Source organism: Rhamphochromis longiceps, linkage group LG7 (assembly GCF_057381845.1).
Source record: "Rhamphochromis longiceps isolate RC_006_pf linkage group LG7, R_longiceps_female_GT1.1, whole genome shotgun sequence".
Classification (NCBI taxonomy): Eukaryota; Metazoa; Chordata; class Actinopteri; order Cichliformes; family Cichlidae; genus Rhamphochromis; species Rhamphochromis longiceps.
The window spans coordinates 49,427,759-49,444,942 of NC_140563.1; the positions used below are offsets into that span (position 1 = coordinate 49,427,759).

The following is a 17,184-nucleotide window of genomic DNA, read 5'->3' on the forward strand; positions in this document are numbered from 1 at the left end:
TTGCAAACTGACTTGTTGCGATGATGGCATCCCATTACAGTATCGCGCTCAAGTCTGTTGAGCTCTTGACAACTACCTTTTCTTTCACAAATGTTTGTAAAGATAGACTGCATGGCTAAGTGTATGATTATTATTTTTTTTATACACCAGTGGGAGTGGGACTGAAAATGTCTAAATTCAAAGATTAAGCCATTTGGCCCAGTACTTTTGTCCATATAGTGTAATCTGAGAGTTCATCCAGGAAGTATTTGTTTCAAAGTTCCTGAATTCATTACTGTTACCAAACGGGGAGAGAGATCTTGACAAGACGTTCCAACAGTAGTTCAAACTGAGAAAATCGGGTGTCACAGAAGAGTGGGGTCAGTATGTTTACCATTAGCTGAGTTCCTGAAGTAGGGCTACTAAAGCGTTTGCTCTGGCTTGAAGAGTCTTCAAAAGGACACTTTAGCCCCATCCTCATTCAAGTCCACTCATCAATTTAAAAACCCTGACATTTCCATTTCCTCTCCGTCCGTTCTCCAGACCGCTGTGTCACCAAGGGCATGTTTCGGGGCACTGGCTCGGCTTGCGCCCAGTCTCAACATCCTGAATTGAGACATATGAAGGCGTGGTGTCAGTTGTGTCATTGAGGTTTGTGGGTGCACGGTTTAAAAACTTTGTATCAGCTGTCACAGGGTTTTGTGGGAGCAGAGGAAAGCCAAGTCAAAGCGCTTCCTGAAGATGTCGAGGGGGATGCACCCTTTGGCCTTCGGCTCATCAATCTTGCGTCTGTCATCTATTCCCAGTTCTCCATTGATGCTGTCAGAGAGTCAGGGAGACGATGCAGCGCTCGTTTGTATACAAGCTTTTTTCTGTTTGGTGGTCTCGTAGTGAAAATTAGTTAAGAGTGGAAGAAGAGGAGAGAAATTTCTACTTGAGGAAAAAAATGTGTCAAGCAGACTAAATTTTGCCCGACCTATCCCACCCCATTGCAGAATACTGTGGTCTCCTCTTTAACAAATATCAAACCCAGAAAGAGCAATAATATGTTGGCAATGCTCGTGCAAATCTAAAGCTTTATTTATGCGATCAGAGAACTAGCCATGCTTGTAGTCGTCACTGCTTAACATAATCAGATTATTCTTTTATACAGTAGTGTAGGGGGCCTCCATTATAGTAACTTACCAGGCAAATGCTAATGAATCTGCATATTTGGGTTGATTTAGCTGACCTGGATTCATTCGAGGGGAACATTTATCTCCTTGTTCTGAGATAGTTTGGGACTTCTCCAGCAACAATGTCCATTCAGCTTTAGTCTTTTTTTCCCCTTGTTGTGTTGTCGATATTTTCTTGCGTTTTTTTTCTGAAGAGAAATTTGATTCTTTTTAAGAACCTGTTGAAACGGACCCAGAGGCACATATTGAACTCTAGTCAAAGCAAGTGAAACTCTAAGCCGAGTTTAGAGGACTGTGTGAATAAAGCTGGTCTACTCGTGTAGGAAGAATTAATTCAGCCTGTTTTCATTTTGCTCAGAGAAGCGGTGCGAGGGAACCGACTGGAAAGTGTTGTGAATGGAGGCCCACCCATCTGTTTCAGGGACAATACGAAGATTTCTACTTTCATTCTTTAGACTAAAAAAATCGTATTTTTATGCACTAAAAAATAAAAGGGAAATAATTTTCCACCTGGCTGCATATTATTCCCTAATGTCTGTGTTATCTTTATGTTTCGTTAGTGATGCACAACACCAGGGCTGAGACTGTGCGAAACTTCATAAGCTCTTTAAAAAATATCAGCTCAGGGTTTTTCCTCATGAATACTTTTCTACAGTTCTTTCAACTGTGGAGTTTCACTGTTTGCTACTTTGACTGTTCTTTCTAGTGGTTTAGAGGATACTTGATGTACTTTTTAAAGTACTGACCAGGATTTTAGTAACGTTTGAAACAATCTGATGCACTGAGTGGCAGCACAACAAACAGCTACGCAGTCCAGAGGAAGCAGATGGGTTAAGAATTTAGCTTTTAATAAGAAGTTCACGAAGTAGACAGTGAAGCATAACCAAAAGGTTGACCTTTAGTGTACATTTACTGCTCCTAGAATTCTATTTAAAGTACTGTGCAAAAGTCTTAAGGCACTCATGTTTTAATATATTCTAGTAAAACAGATTAGGCAAGCTTTCTTCAAGTTTCTTTTAACTTTCTTCAGGAACAATTCCCCAGGTTTCTGGAAGGATATTCCAAAGCTCTTCCACAAACTGTTCTTTGCTGGATTTTTTTTCCCTATTTCTTAAGGACGTGGCTTTCAGATACTGTTCATCTGCTGCAGATAGTGTGACTTTATTTTTTTATTTTTATGTGTGTAGCTTTGTGGCCTGTCACTTCTTGCTTGTTCAGTTTCCTCAGATTCGTTCAAAGGTTGCACACCAAGAAAAGTACCTCGTCTTTGGCATTTTTCTCAGCTCTAACTGAAGATGACGTGCTTTTTGTAACAGGCTGCTGGTAACAAAGTGCCTGAAGATTCCTAAATTGTCATGTGTAGAGACAACACTGGTTCTTTGAGTTAGGTGCCTTTTTTATGCTTGAGTGATTCAGAGGTCAGTGTTAAGTGGCTTAACAAACAAAAAACATTCCTTGAAAGTGCTGCGATACAAGGACTCGTCTGAAAATGAGGGGAAAAAGCAGCCAGTGTCCAAAGACAAAATCAATCAATCAAAGACAAAATCTGGCTTCTTGGAAGGAAAATTTAAAAAAACAAACAAACATAAAACAAGGGTGGCTCAAGACTTTTGCACAGTCCTGTACACATTTATTGTCAGATTAAGGTGTTTTAACTGTGAACCTCTGTCTTTCTTTAATTCACAGAATTAATACCATTCCCAAGAGCCTCTACTGAGCTTTACAGTTCAGTGTTAACATGCTAAGCTAAGAAAATGGCCATTGTCATTGTATGGCATTGTAGCATTTACCTCAAAGCACTGCTATGGCAAAATACAGCCTGAAAGCTGTGGACTTAAATTTCTTTACTAAAACTTATGAAATTAAAGGAACAGATTTAATTTAGCGTTTTGTCTGATGCAGAATTAAACATTTTTGTCGTTTTATTAAAGTGATGATTCTTTAGAAATTATGCAGAACTGAAGTTATAAGGTTTTGAGGCTTGGCCGTGACGGATGAGATTAGCACACACAAAGCAAATAAAATTCAGTGTGGAAGAGCAAATACTTCTTTATTTACATGTGGTTGTTTGACATGCAAGGCTGGAAAGGAAGTGGAACCTTAGCTGAGGTTAATGGTCATAACTGGCCGCTCACTATTGGTTCTAATATGATATCACCATGATAATACAGTCTTTGTGGATATTTAAGTTGTTATATAATTGTTTTGTCTTTTTAAAAAATGATTATCCACACGCGCGCGCGTGCGTGTGCGTGCGTGCGCGCGCGTGTGTGTGTGTGGCTATTGCTTCATCTTTCTATAAATGTTATTTACTGTCATTCTGAATATACAACATGGTTTGCATTGAATCATCACTATATCTGTGTCACCATGGTCTAAAAAAAAAAAAAAGACCTAGCCACATTGAACCTTCTTCCTCTTGTAGGCTCTCACACACTACATGAATGTCATGTCTGATCTCTCTGTCTTCTTCCCCCCCTCCCTAGCTTGAGAATTTTATAATTCTCTCCGGAGGAAGAGCGTCGCATCCTTTAAGGATTCACAGGTCAGAAACTCAACTCCTCTCCCTCCTTCCCCTCCCTGTTTGCTGTGCAGACCAACACTGCACTGCTCGCTGGCTTGCAGGCTTCAACACGAATGCTGCATGCTTTTCCAACCTTCTCCAACCCCCTTCCCCTGTAACCACTTTGGGGCTTTACTGTTTTTTGGTGTGTGTGTGTGTGTGCGCGCGCGCGCGTTTCCCTTGCATGATCTCACTTGGACAGCCTGATTCTGATTTGAATCCTTTTGTTTTTGCAACTTCCTTTTTTCCCCCACCCATCATTCCCTTGTGCTTTCCTCTATGAGATTCGGTGTTTCTTTGCTTTTCCAGTCGTGATTCTTCTGTTCTGCGTCTGCTTGGAAGCAAGTTATCGGTCTGCGTTGCCTTAATTACTGTTATCTAATGATGCATGTAGTGACGGGTATTGTGTACACATGCAACTAGCTTTTCACTCTGGCTTTACTCAGGCCCCCCCAGACAGCAATTGTCCAGTCACAGCTTAGCTACCGTAACTAGGCACGGCAGGTCTGTCAAGCTTTGAATTTCTCCATATGCCAAAGTGGTGTCCGGGTGGCTGAAGATAGACAGAAACTTGGCACCTGAAAGCGTTTGGAGGGTGGTGTCTTTTTATCAACTTTCTGAAACTTGAATAGGAGAGCAGAAGTGTTGTTTTGGTGCTCTGCATGTTTAAATGCTAGCGTGCCCAGCTTCACTACCTTTCTAAGCAACTTTCAAAGCTGTGTTGAGCTTGTGGGGTTATGGTTTGCAAGAGCAGCAGAATCACCAAATGGGATAGAAGATGCAGGTATACTAAAATTAGTAGCCATAGCGTCTTTTTCTCTCGTCTCAAAACCAGTAAAGCAAGAATAAACTCTTCTTTTGTTACTTACAGACCCGTAAGTAATTGTTTGAGCTAAAACGTGTTCATTTATAATCTGAGACCAAAGCTAAAAAGAAGTAGTTCATTTTTTTTTCTTTTTAATTTTCATGAAATTAAATGTTTCTTTCTCTTGAAAAATTCCTCACTCAGTGTTCGTTCGTTCTGCTCGTCCCTGCTCCACCTGCAGTGGTTGCAGACTCGACAGACTGTTTGAAAACCACTTCCCTTAAGAAACTGCTAAATGTGAGAGTGAATGTTTGAACCACAATCGCCGCAATTTCATCTCGGCTCTAAAACGTACACAAAATACACAAAGTTAGCGTTCCAGGTAGGGAGGCCTGACGAGATAAAGTCTGAAAACATCAGCTGGCAGCATGGAGTGAAGTCACAGGAGCCTCGCTCCCAGCAAACTGTCAGTACAGGATGCGTCGCTCAGCCACACTCGATTATGAAAAGAATCCGAACACCTGTGGGATGTTTGCTTTTCCCCCTCAGCAGCTCGAGGCCTATCAACATAATGCAGTTTCCAGCCGCAGCCATCAGCCCGCACCTCTTTCAGCTGTTGTGATCAACACCAAAAGTGCTTAACAGAAATAGGACTGATTAGCAAAGTGTTGACAAATGTTCCGCTCACCAAAGACATGCATTAAAATGGTAGTTTATTCCTGTAGAGGTAGTTTTAAATCAGCTGTGATCTATTACCGAATTTGTAGCGTTACAATCCATTTTGGCTGGTGAAAACATTCGTTTTTGTGGGGGGGTGTTGTTTCTTAAATCCTGTCCTGTTCGGCAGCTTTTTGCTATCAGAATTATGATCTGAATGCACTGTTGTGCCAAACACACTGCTTTTCCGAAATGAGCTCTGTAGGCTCCTCTTGTTCATGTTTCTTTTATACATTTATTTATTATTGTTATTTCAGTTATTATGTTATATGTATACTTTAGATAGGACAACAGTCACATGATAAAACTATCTACAGTGTGCATAAGGCCAGGGGGCGTATGGCGGTCGGTTGAATATTTAAACATTTGTTATAATTAAAGTCAGCTGGTGACAAATGGACCTTTTGTATTGGATTTATTTTTAATCTGCTACTTTCACTGTAAACTGTGTATGCGCCACTTGTGAGAAGTGAACACTTGACCTAATTCTGCAGGCCAGATCACGAGAAATTGGTGTGAGAGGAGTTTGAAGTTTTTCTCTTGGCTCCGTGTTTATCCCTCTCCGAGTGCTGCGAAGGAAATGGTGAAATTAGTGTTTTATGTACTGGTTTGCCAAGTTCAGGAGGACACACTGTTAGTGTTGTGGCATCCTGTGGGCGATGGGATGAGTTTTCACACAGCACTCCAAAGGAGGGTTTTGTCTATGCCGGGCCAAAATTACCACCGTGAAATCAGTGCCTGCTGAAGAGTGCTTTGAGAGAGAGGCAGAAGAGAAAGGGGTCCTCTTTAAAGGCGGAAGAAAATATAGCAAGGTTTCAGTGATGTTTACAGCTAATTTTGAATGTTCCTTGACTGGTGGGAAACTGCAATTTGGAAGATTGTTTGTTTGTTTTGGATTTACCTTATTGCACTCTTTAACCACTTAACAGAAAAAGTCATTAACATGTTGGCTAACATTAGCTGATTTAAAATCCAGCTGCAGAGAAGTATCCCACTCTGGGTGCTGAAGTCACCTGCCCTTTGCTGTTGCTGTTTTAAAAAGGTGGGGTTTTTTGTTTGTTTCTTTTAAACTACAACCAATGCAACTACCATTCACGAGCTTGGGACCTTCAGCTGGGCTTCCCAAAATAGTCTCACAGTATGTGCCCCATCACAGCAGCCTCAAGGAAATTACATCAAGTGAAAGGTTTATGATTTTACTGCGAGCGGTGGCTTCTGTGTGACCCCAAACTATATTATAGATTGAAGTTATTCACCTCAGACAGAGTGGCAACACTTAAAAAATTAGATGGATTCTCAATGCAGCACTTAGCATTTCTTAATAGTTTGGTATTTTGCACTGTGTACCAATAATATTACCATTGCTGTATTAAAAAAACAAACTCTGAACACTTGTAAATAATGACAAAAAACAGCAAATTTCAGATTTGTAATATATTCTCTTGGTGATCACCAGAAGTTCCTTTTTCTTTTTGCCAGTACAGATGTCAATAGTAAAACTCCTCCACTTTTTCCCTCCTTTTAATTAAAAGAAAAAGAGCCTGGTGATTATGTTTTCATGTTAGACTACAGAGGCACATTCAGTACTTGGACAGAGAACACCACACAGTAATCCTTGTTCCTCTAGTTAGCTTACTTCACTTGCCTGTATGTTTATAGGGAAGTTTTTCCAGAGCCATGTGACTTAGGGAAAGGGCGTGTTGTTTTTAAAAAGCTTGCCATCGGCAGACTAAATATACCCTTTACTGGACCTGACCCCTCATTTGCCTTTGCTGTGGCCACTTTAGGTCGACAGGCTAGCTCAACAGGGGCCCTACAACTAGTAATTATATAGGAGGGTTTCCATTTTGCGTCCCCTGTATAGTGTTGCCTTCACACAAGCTCTTTTCCTCAATTTAGACATTTGGGTTGTCATCGATGGTTTACCTAGTATTTAATTCTACCTTGTTTAACTAAATGAAACCCAGAAATTATGGGTTTTTAGCCTGTTTTTGGTCAGAAATGAGGACAGTGTACACTTTGTCAACATTCAGTCTTAATGTAAATGGATATAGTGAACCCTGCTGATACATCCTGCTGATAATCCTTGATCTTAAAGCGCGCCCCCCCCCTCCCCCAGCACATCCCAGTGAGATCACCATGGACAATGTAGAGTGACTGCTGTATCATCTGTTGCAGTTTTAAGATGATTTTTTTCTCCCATATGACCAATAGTCAGCTGTGCCGCAGAGGTCGTACAGCTGTTCACTGGCTTTCAGAGGACTTTGTTAAATTAATGGGGCTTTTACTAGGTGGCTTTGTAAGTCTGAGCTGTAGGCTGAAGTCAATCCTCAGTGAAATCCAGATGGCTTGAACCATAACTACAGCTTGAACTGCTGTGCTGATTTATCCTGAAAAGTTAAGCAAATCGCATCCAAGTTAATCACATCAAAGTCTGTTTGCAGGATTGGTGGAGCAATACTTCATACATGTCTGACTGTTCACTTTGACAAGCACAAATCTTAGCTTGAGAACCAGCAGTTCAAGTTGAATTATTGGTAAAATGGATACTGGATACTAGGGCTGGGCCATATTATACCGTTCACGGTAATACCGGTATAATGTTAGGCAACGATAGGAAAATGAAATATCGCGATAGAATGGGAGTAAAACGCGCATGCGCAGTGCCTTTGTTTTCATACGCACATGGCCGATTGTTGAGTGAAACAGATGAACCAGAATTGGTTTGTAAAAATGGTGCAACTTCCGTGATGTGGAACTGGTTTGGTGTTTGTCCGTCAGATACACGACAAAGCACATTTTTTTTGCAGAACATGCAAGCGGCCGTTGTTATTGTCATATTTGTCGGACTAAGATGCTCTTAAATCTGGGAGTAATCTGGGTCCTAAACTCCGTATGCTTCAGGTCAAACAACACTGCAGCGTCACTTAGAGTTAAAAACTGTCTAAATTCTTTCATCTTTAATAAAACGATCAGCATTGCTGCTTTACCAGGTGTAACTATAAAGTTTAACTTCCAGGCATCCATGAAAACAAAAGTTATTACATTTAACGGAGTTAGAAGTTAGCAGGAAGCTAGCGGAAGTTAGCTCGCTAGTTTCGCTAGTTACCTAAGCATGATATTGCATGTTCTGACTGAGAGATTTCTGAAAAAAATCAAACGTACAGCTCTGCTATCACTTCCAACATAAATGAAGACAGGAAACTAAACAGCAGTGACGTTTGTAGGGTTACTGAAGTTGGGCTAGCTGGTATATAATGATGTGCTACGTGATCGCTAGCGACACAGCTATGTTAGCATAACGTAAACAGTGAAGCTGGAGGACGAACACTAACACTTTTCCACTTATAAAAGTTAACGTGAAGGTTCTTCATGGTTAGAGACAAATGCAATCGCATGGCAGGATGCTGTAAACGGACCAAACTTCAGTCAGGAGAACAACTGAGATAATCCATCCACAATACGAGGTTAGTCATTAATATACTGCAACAACATGGGAATAGAGCAGCTGCCAGAGAATTCAACATTAATGAAACAATGGTACAGAAGTGGAGGAAGCAAGAAGAATGAGTTTAATAAAGTTTGATTTATCTGACTGCTTTGTTTCGCTTAATGTGCCTTATAATCCCGTGCACCTTACGGTCCGAAAAATGCATACTGCACACTGCAGTTTAATGTTGCAAAGCACCTATTTTTAACTTCAGTGGATATTATACATGGTTATGCTCAGGATATGTCAGCCCATTTCTACTGGAAATGCCTTTTGGTTAAACTTTCAGCAAGGAATTTGCATTTGCACTGTTACATTTTTATAAAGCTTTAATGTACATAAAAACCAGCTTCTTGTTTAAGTGAAAATAAATGGAAGGTTGTCTTTTTGCGCTAGTAATGTTGTGGAGTTGTATTTTGTCTCGCATCAATTATATCGTCGGTTATATCGTTATCGCAAATTTTCAAATATATATCGTGATAAATATTTTTGGCCATATCGCCCTGCTCTACTGGATACACTAAATTAATAAAGTTTAATTAATTCAGAAAAATAAGGCAAGCTTATAGGAGTGAGCTACAACAGCTGGGTTAACTTTGAGTAATAACTATAAACATAAAGGATCACTCATATTAACTTAATCCGGTTGTTCAGTGATGACGTGACGAATCCTACTTCCGGGTAGGGCTGCTCGATTATGGCAAAAATGATAATCACGATTATTTTCACTGAAATTGAGATCACGATTATTTGACGATATTTATTTCGTCCGCCAGAGCTTATATTATTTTTTTACATGCTGTAGTGCCATTTGTGGGAGCATTTCAAGTTGCTATACATCAATACAACTGTTATAGCCCATATTTTAAAAATGTGTATGCATTAAGTCCATAGTAACTACATTAATTGCAAAAAAGTGCAATAAACTACAAAAAAAATTGAAAATCGTTTTTGTTTTTACATATATTTCTACTTGGAGAAATTTAAGAGGTTTATCCCTCAAAACTTTAAATACAAAAAAGTTGCAAGAAATCCTATGATGCAAATCCTATGATGCAAATTTGCAAAGAATGTGCATCAAAATAAACTATTTCCAGCAGTGCAATTCGAGTTCTAAGGCCTACAAGTAAAAAACTACATTTTCCGCAAAAATGACGTCACTTGCGATAGTTCACGTTGGTCTTTTTCAATGTGGGAAGTGTTAAGAACAGCTGATCGGATCGGCAAAGCGTGTTTCTGGAATATTATGTTTTTGTTCCTGCAAGCGCTTTTTATGCAATTTTTGCAAAGCTATATGTGGAAGGAAACCGTGACCGAGGACAAGCTGATGGCATAAGATGTAAGTACAACTCCTCCGGTTTCATATGGAAAAATATTTATTGTGCTAGCTTAGCGTTCAGGTTCTACAGGGATTTAAAAATAGTTACACAAAACGAGCATGCTGCTCTGACCGGCTTTAAAGGTTTAACAATAACAATGTATTGAATAATGACTTTAAAAAATAATATAAAATAGTGTGCAAATACTGATAACAGTGCAAATGTTTGCAATATAAGAAATAAATGAAAAATGTAAACTTTGCAGCCATAATGTTTCCACACCACTTAAGTTTGTTTTTTTTTTACCTCTCTTTTCAACCAACGGCAGTCCACTTCTCTCCAAATAACTTCTGCTTAGCTTTCCGAGCTTCCCTCGGGTCCTCTTAATTGTTGTGACGCGTGTTCGAAATGCAGAGCAGTGCGCTTGATTTGCCACATGGAGCAGCGCGAGAGTAAAGCATGAGGGAGGGGCTAATAATCGGCTCAGTCATTTTTAATGATCGTTGAAAGCCCAGATCGTAATCGTGATTAAAATTCGATTAATTGAGCAGCCCTACTTCCGGGTCTAAAGTAGTCTGCGTTTAATATGGCTTTTGTGTTGTTAACATGTTTAATGTTATGTATTTTCTTCTATTTAATCTCCAAAAACTTCTAAAACAGTCAGTGATCACTGCTGACCTCCCTCGGCTTTTATTACCACTAATCATTTATTTAAGCTCAGTTTTTAAAACCTTAGGATGTAACTACAGCCCAGCCCATGCAGCAGTATATGAATGACTAACCTCGTATTGTGGATGGATTATCTCAGTTGTTCTCCTGGCTGAAGTTTGGTCCTTTTACAGCATCCTGCCATGCGATTACATTTGTTCCTGACCACGAGAACACTCACGTTAACTTTTATTGAGTGTAAAAAAAGTTAGCTTGTTTATATTATGCTAACATAGCTGTGTCGCTAGCGGTCACGTAGCGCATCATTATATACCAGCTAGCCCAACTTCAGTAACCCTACAAACGTCACTGCTGTTTAGTTTTCTGTTTTCATTTATGTTGGAAGTGATAGCAGAGCTGTACGTTTTAATTTGTTTCCGAAACCCCGCAGTCAGGACATGCTATATTGTATTTAGATAGAAGCTAGCGAGCTAACTTCCTGCTAACTTCTAACTCCGTTAAATGTCATAAATTCCGTTTTCATGGATGCCTGGATGTTAAACTCAATTGTTACACCTGGTAGAGCAGAACGCTGATCATTTTATTAAAGATGAAAGACTTTAGACAGTTTTTCAACTCTCAGTAATGCCATAGTGATCGTTTGATATATGGACCTGCAGCGGAGTTTAGGCCCAGACACGGCTAGTGACGTCAGACTTAACGACCGGATACAATGTGACAAATTACAGGAGTTCTGTTTCAGTTAATTGGAATCACACACCTTAGTTCCCTGAATAAAAAATAAAAATGGAATCAGGAAATGTTCATGAAAGCCCACAAACATGAAACCACATTACAAATGGAGCATAATTAAAATGGAGATCCTGACATTACGTGAATTGTTATTTCAACTTTTCAAATTAATAGAAAAGAGTAGGTGTGCAAAGGTCATTATAGGCTAGCAACTAGCTGTGAAATAATGGACATTCTCCATGTTTTCCAGTAGCCCAGAACGCCGTCTTTGTGTATTAATTGTACTTCTGTTGCTGCCGCCCCAGACACATCTGGCCAGTTAATGGATTGGATGTACTCATGTAATTCATAGTGACACCTTTTGGTTCGCTTGGAAATTTTTCTCTGTGTGAAAAGAAACCATATCACAGGGAAAAGGTACAACTTTACAAACTCCTCAACTGATTCAGACCCGAGTAAACAAACAAGTGCAAACCTGTATTAACTGTTACCTTGATTTGTTTTTTACCCTTTGATTTGACCTTGATAATTGCACTCAGTAGACCAAAACAACCGATACCCTTTGGAGGTCATCTTTGTTTCCAAACAAACTCCAGAGCAGTTCAGCCTTGATCTAATCTTGATGTGACACGAGTACATGGTGTTGGCTGCAGATTTAGCTGGCCAATATGGCCAATAAGCAGACTGAATGCTTTCACGTGATTGGTAGTGACTCATTTTGGTTCACGTGGAAACCAGTTCAGGGAAAAAAGATGCAAGTTAACAAGCTCATCAACCGATTTGCACCAGAGTAAATAAACTCTAGTTTATTTAGTTTAAATGTCCATATATAAATTCAGTAAAAAACAGTCCATATATTTAAAGCGCGAGATGTTTTACAAGGAAAGCATCTTTAATAAGATTGTTATAGCCCTGTAATGCTGAATCAGTGCTGTAGTCTTTTAAGATGACTCCCATTAGTGTGGGGAAAACATAAAACAGGGGACAGAATATATCTTTGATCATCTGATCGAAGCGTAATAGTCAGCTGGAGCCAGTAGCGTGTCTGTAAAGCCTTGGCCATCTCAGAATGTCAAAATCGGTTCATCAGCCTGCGAAGCTCACGCAACCCAAAACTCAGATACAGCTGGCAGTATTTTAAGATGGGCCCCACGGTCCCTGTCAGGTTTAATAGGAGCAATTTAATGCCTACGGATGGCATTATCATGTGTGCATGTGAGCAAGCTCGTGTTTCTGCCACATCTATTGCTAAACTCCTTTTAATCTGTAAATGACATTGAAGCAGACGTCTGTCCCCATCAGTGTGTCATCCTCTGTGGTCTCTGTATTTTGTTTCAAATACAAGACCTCTGGCTTATTTTTTTTTTTTTTTTTTTAAATACAAATATGTTTCACAATAGCACGACAACATACAGCTGAAGTTATTAAGAAATACCTCGGCCATAAAGAAAACCAGATGGTTTTGAAAGAGGAGAAGAAGAGAAACAATTTTTTACATTTTTCTTGCTGGAACCAAAAAAAGAGGTTGAAAGACTCACTACTTCTCCTGCAGTATTGATCAGACTTTAATCAAACTTGCACGCAGTGATAATTTAATGGTTCTTCGCTCAAGCTTAAAGTCAAGGTCACATTAGTCATTTCATGTGCAATAATATGTGAAGGATAATGTGTGGTGAGCTAATAGGTCACCGATGCGGTTTAATCTAAAAAATGACGAAAGATTGGAATGCAAATTGTGAGAACTGTGACTTGTTGAAGACATCACCCATTGCTTTAATGAGGTCATCCTCACAACAATGCACAATAACTTCTCTTCTACGATCATCCCATTGTTGCTAGATGACATAAAATGATAGGGCAGGTCTATTAGCAAGCCCTGTGCAAAGCTGCCTCGTTATCATGCACTCTTAGTGCTGCGTTATCATTATTCCCACAGCTGGGTGGATACTGTACAGATGGTCCTGCTGATTACGTCTGCCAAGAAGGGTTTGTGATTGGTTTGTTCTGTTTGTTTCACTGTCTGTTAGTGGCATTACTTGAAAAGTTGTGGACTGGAGTCCACAGCTTTTTGAGTATTGGAGTTGGAGATTGGCCCGTGCTAGAAGTGTTCTGGGTCCGGAAATTATTGGAAGGATTCTTTACTGTTGTGAGATGGGGCGTTATACTGAATCCTGAAAAAAGACATTCTCCCCACAAAATGAGCTACTTAGAGCACATTTCCCATTACACAGTTTTTGTGCGTGGTTAGGCACATTGGTGTAATGGCATCAAACGGAGCAGAAAAAAATGAGTTGCAGGCTCTTGACGTCCTGCGGCAAAGGAAGAAGAGCATCTCTGTGCATTGATGCTGATGATGGGTGAGTGCATGGAAATAGATCCAGCAAAGAGGGGAAAAAGAAGTGAGGAGTTGGAGCTGTTGGCAGGCACTGAATGTCCAATTCCCTCACGTCACCCTCGACTGTGCTCTGAATCTTTGCCCCACTCTCTGCTCACAGGATGCGGAGCCTCTTGTCTGCACTCTCTGCATTGGAAATGAAGCGGCAAGTGGCAAAGCTGCCATGTGTGGCTACGTGACAAGTCGGCCTACCGTTTCATTAGAGAGTTAGATGTCAGCCTGTTCTTCCAAATCGATCACGAAGGATGAGTCGGGGTCTTTGCTGACTCAGCTCCACCTCAGACACGGATCACAACAGAATCTATCGCTCACAATCACTGAGTGAGTAACTCACAAAACTATGGCAGTAAAAAAAATTTCTTCTGTTAACATACCCATTGATAGCGGACGTCTACATGCATTACTTTTTGTCAATGCAAAAAGTTGCTCTACAGACAAAAAATGTTGACTACTTTAACATTGGAGTGTATAGAGATTGACTCACTACTGCAGCAGTGTTCGAGTGGCTCTTTGAGGAACTGCAGTTTTTAAAAATGTTCACTTTAAACACACAAATTAAAAAACAAAAACTTGCAGCTTGTTTTCCTCAAGTGATTGGGTTAAGCAAAATAAGAAACGGAATAAATCAGCTAAATAAGATTACACATCTTTGGTCCTTTAAAAGAAGTGCAAACATACGTTTTACTTTCATTTAAACTGACTTGAATTTGTTATTTCTTCTCCTTTTACTTTTGCTCAGACATTCAAAGTTCACACTGCAGATATGCTCAGCTTCTGTTTCTGCCTCTCTGTTCTCAGTGGGCCGCCTGCCAATATTAGTGCCCATTTAACAGCACAGTGCTGGGAACCCCAAGGCCCCAAGCAGGTGTCAACCTCCCTGCCCAGCCAAAGGAGCTGAGAGGGGAACACAAAGGCCTCAAAGAGACTTGCCAGCATGGTAACCGTCTTAAATATCCCCGGCCAGTATGGCCACTCCTCTAAATCTCAAAGCAGGAGAGAGTAGCTGCCAGTATGCGCTTTCTGCTACTGTAACACTGACTCTCAGAGGGTTTTGAAGCTTAAACTTTGCCTTTGACTCGGAATAGTGATGGGCGGCATCGGGAATGCACAGATGGAGCATTAAACGTATTTGGAGGCTTTCATTTATGGAATTTGGTATGAGAGGATATCTTTCAAAGGCACAAAAACCAAAAATTCAGCGTGCCTGGGGTCTTCAGCACAGATTAAGCATTGTTATCTCGTCCTTTCACACTGTTGTTATGTCCGTCCTTTTTGGTCGAACATAGACAGTCTCAGCTGCGCTCATCCAGCAGTTTGTGTTATCTTAATGGGATGCATCCAGAGCTCCTGAGCTTGTGTGATCTTTGAAAACACTAGTTTGGCTCTGGGCTTTCCTCGTGGGTAAGCTGCCCTGGCATTTAGACATTGGCAAGGCTGTAGAAGACCGGGATGAGAGGGAGAAGTGATGTCTCTCTCTCTCACTGTTCATTGTTGGCTGCTCTGCAGTGATGATGTGGATGTGATGGGGGTGGTGGAGTGGGAGTAGAGTGGAGGCTACTCTCATCTTCAGTAAACAATAGGTCCTTGTGTATTTGACCCCCTCTTTAGCAGAGTGGAGTCCATGGCTATGCCTGAAGCCGGGATGGAATTCCATCTTTGCCAGATTAGGTTGGTGGAAACCTTCCCCCCCCCCGAAAAAAAAGGGGGGGGGGGACCTATTATTAAGAGGGCCATGGCCTCTGGGGCCATTTGTTCTCATTTAAAACCAAATCAATAATCAGTTATTATCCTGCCTCTTTTTCTGCAGCTGGGGGTGGGCTCCATTGATTGGCTGTATGTGCTGCTGTATGATGCATCACCCCCTCCCCCGAATAACTAATTACTAACCTATATTTGAGTTGAATGTGACATAATGGTGCTTGTAGGTCATTAAAAGGTAGTTGACAGTGATTTATCTGTTCTTTGAGCTTAAACGATGTTCTATCATTTTAATTAAAAGGTCTAAAATGAGGACAAACGACCCAATAAAACATTTATGCACATTTTGCTCAAAGTGGCGCCTTGTGGGTATTCACCTGAAATTTAATCCTTATCTTACGAGACATCTGATAACCCTTAATCGCATTCCATGCGTGACTACTCCACCCGTTTTTTTTATTTTGGTTTTGGTTTGTTTGTTGCGTTGTTGTATGGGTGCTTCCACTTCATTCATCGTGCCGTTGTGCAAACCAGAAAAACCGGCTTTGTGATCAATACGCTTCCGTAGGAGACGACTGTGCAAAGCACCTGACCCACCTGCTTCCTGTTTACTACAACAATACTGGCTTTAGTTGAACATAACACAGGGAATGCAGGCCTCAGTAAGCAGTCTGCTCCAATTATGTAAAAGAAGGGTTAAATGAGTGAGACAAAGCAGGGTACCAGCGAGTTGCACGCGCCCATCCGCCAACAGGGCTCCGGTGCTTGAGCTTTGCAATTGCATTATGTCCGTTAATCACTTTGAGAGGTAATGTTGTTTCCGTGTTAATATTTATAAAATAAAATCAGGTAAACCAGCTTCCGTTCATGTCAGAAAGAGTTTGGTTGGCAGTCATAATATTGACCTCAAATCTTGCATTTTTTTTTTCCGTTTTGTCCCCTGCAGAGCAGTAAATTTGGCAATCGCTGCGTGTTTTACAAGCAGGATTGAGAACAGATTTAGAGATTTATTTTAATATTTTACTTAAGCTTTAAAGCTTTGCTTTTTTACCCCAGCTTTGCTGCTGACCTAAAACTGCCAACTTTGAAATGTGGGTTTGTTGAACTGTAGGATATTAACCATTTCAGATTTGAAGGAAGAATCCCAACAAAAAGACTGAACACACCAGAGTATTATTCGTTATGCTAACATGACACAGCATTTCAAGGAAGAGAAGCGGCGGCAATGTGTGACTTTCAAAGCTCAGAGCTGCACACAAAAATATGATTTGTTTGGGTTTATTTCATGTGACAGTGTCAGCCACCTGAGACAGGCCTGGAAACGTTTACATTTACGTAAATGGCACACAGAGCAGCTTAATGGAGGCTTTATCAGGCTCATCCTGAGGTGAAAGCAGCAGGCCTGAGCTGTTAGGAGGAAGACTGATCACAGCGATCTCCAAATTGACAAATGGAAAAGAACATCCGGATCTGATAAGAGCTGGTAGCTGCCAGGAATGCTGTCATCAGTCTGGTCATTGTCATCCTCCTCATCATCATCATCATCATCGCCCGAGGCAAGCGGATACACCTGTCTGAGTCTTCAACAATAACGCGGTGCAGGATGGCACGTCCGTCTGCGCACAACAACAAATGAAAATGT

The 17,184-nt window shown here is 40.6% G+C and overlaps 1 protein-coding gene across 8 annotated transcripts in view; it reads left to right on the plus strand.

The window, feature by feature from the left end:
• sema4d (sema domain, immunoglobulin domain (Ig), transmembrane domain (TM) and short cytoplasmic domain, (semaphorin) 4D) overlaps positions 1-17,184 on the plus strand; it is a 44,955-nt gene that overhangs the window by 11,623 nt on the left and 16,148 nt on the right. For 2 of the 8 annotated variants that reach the window (XM_085414049.1, XM_085414050.1), the window contains exon 3: positions 3,641-3,699. The exons of the other annotated variants lie outside the window; for them this stretch is intronic. The gene's annotated coding sequence lies outside the window, so the exon portion shown is untranslated. The remainder of the gene's footprint in view (positions 1-3,640; positions 3,700-17,184) is intronic. 8 annotated transcript variants of the gene reach the window in all.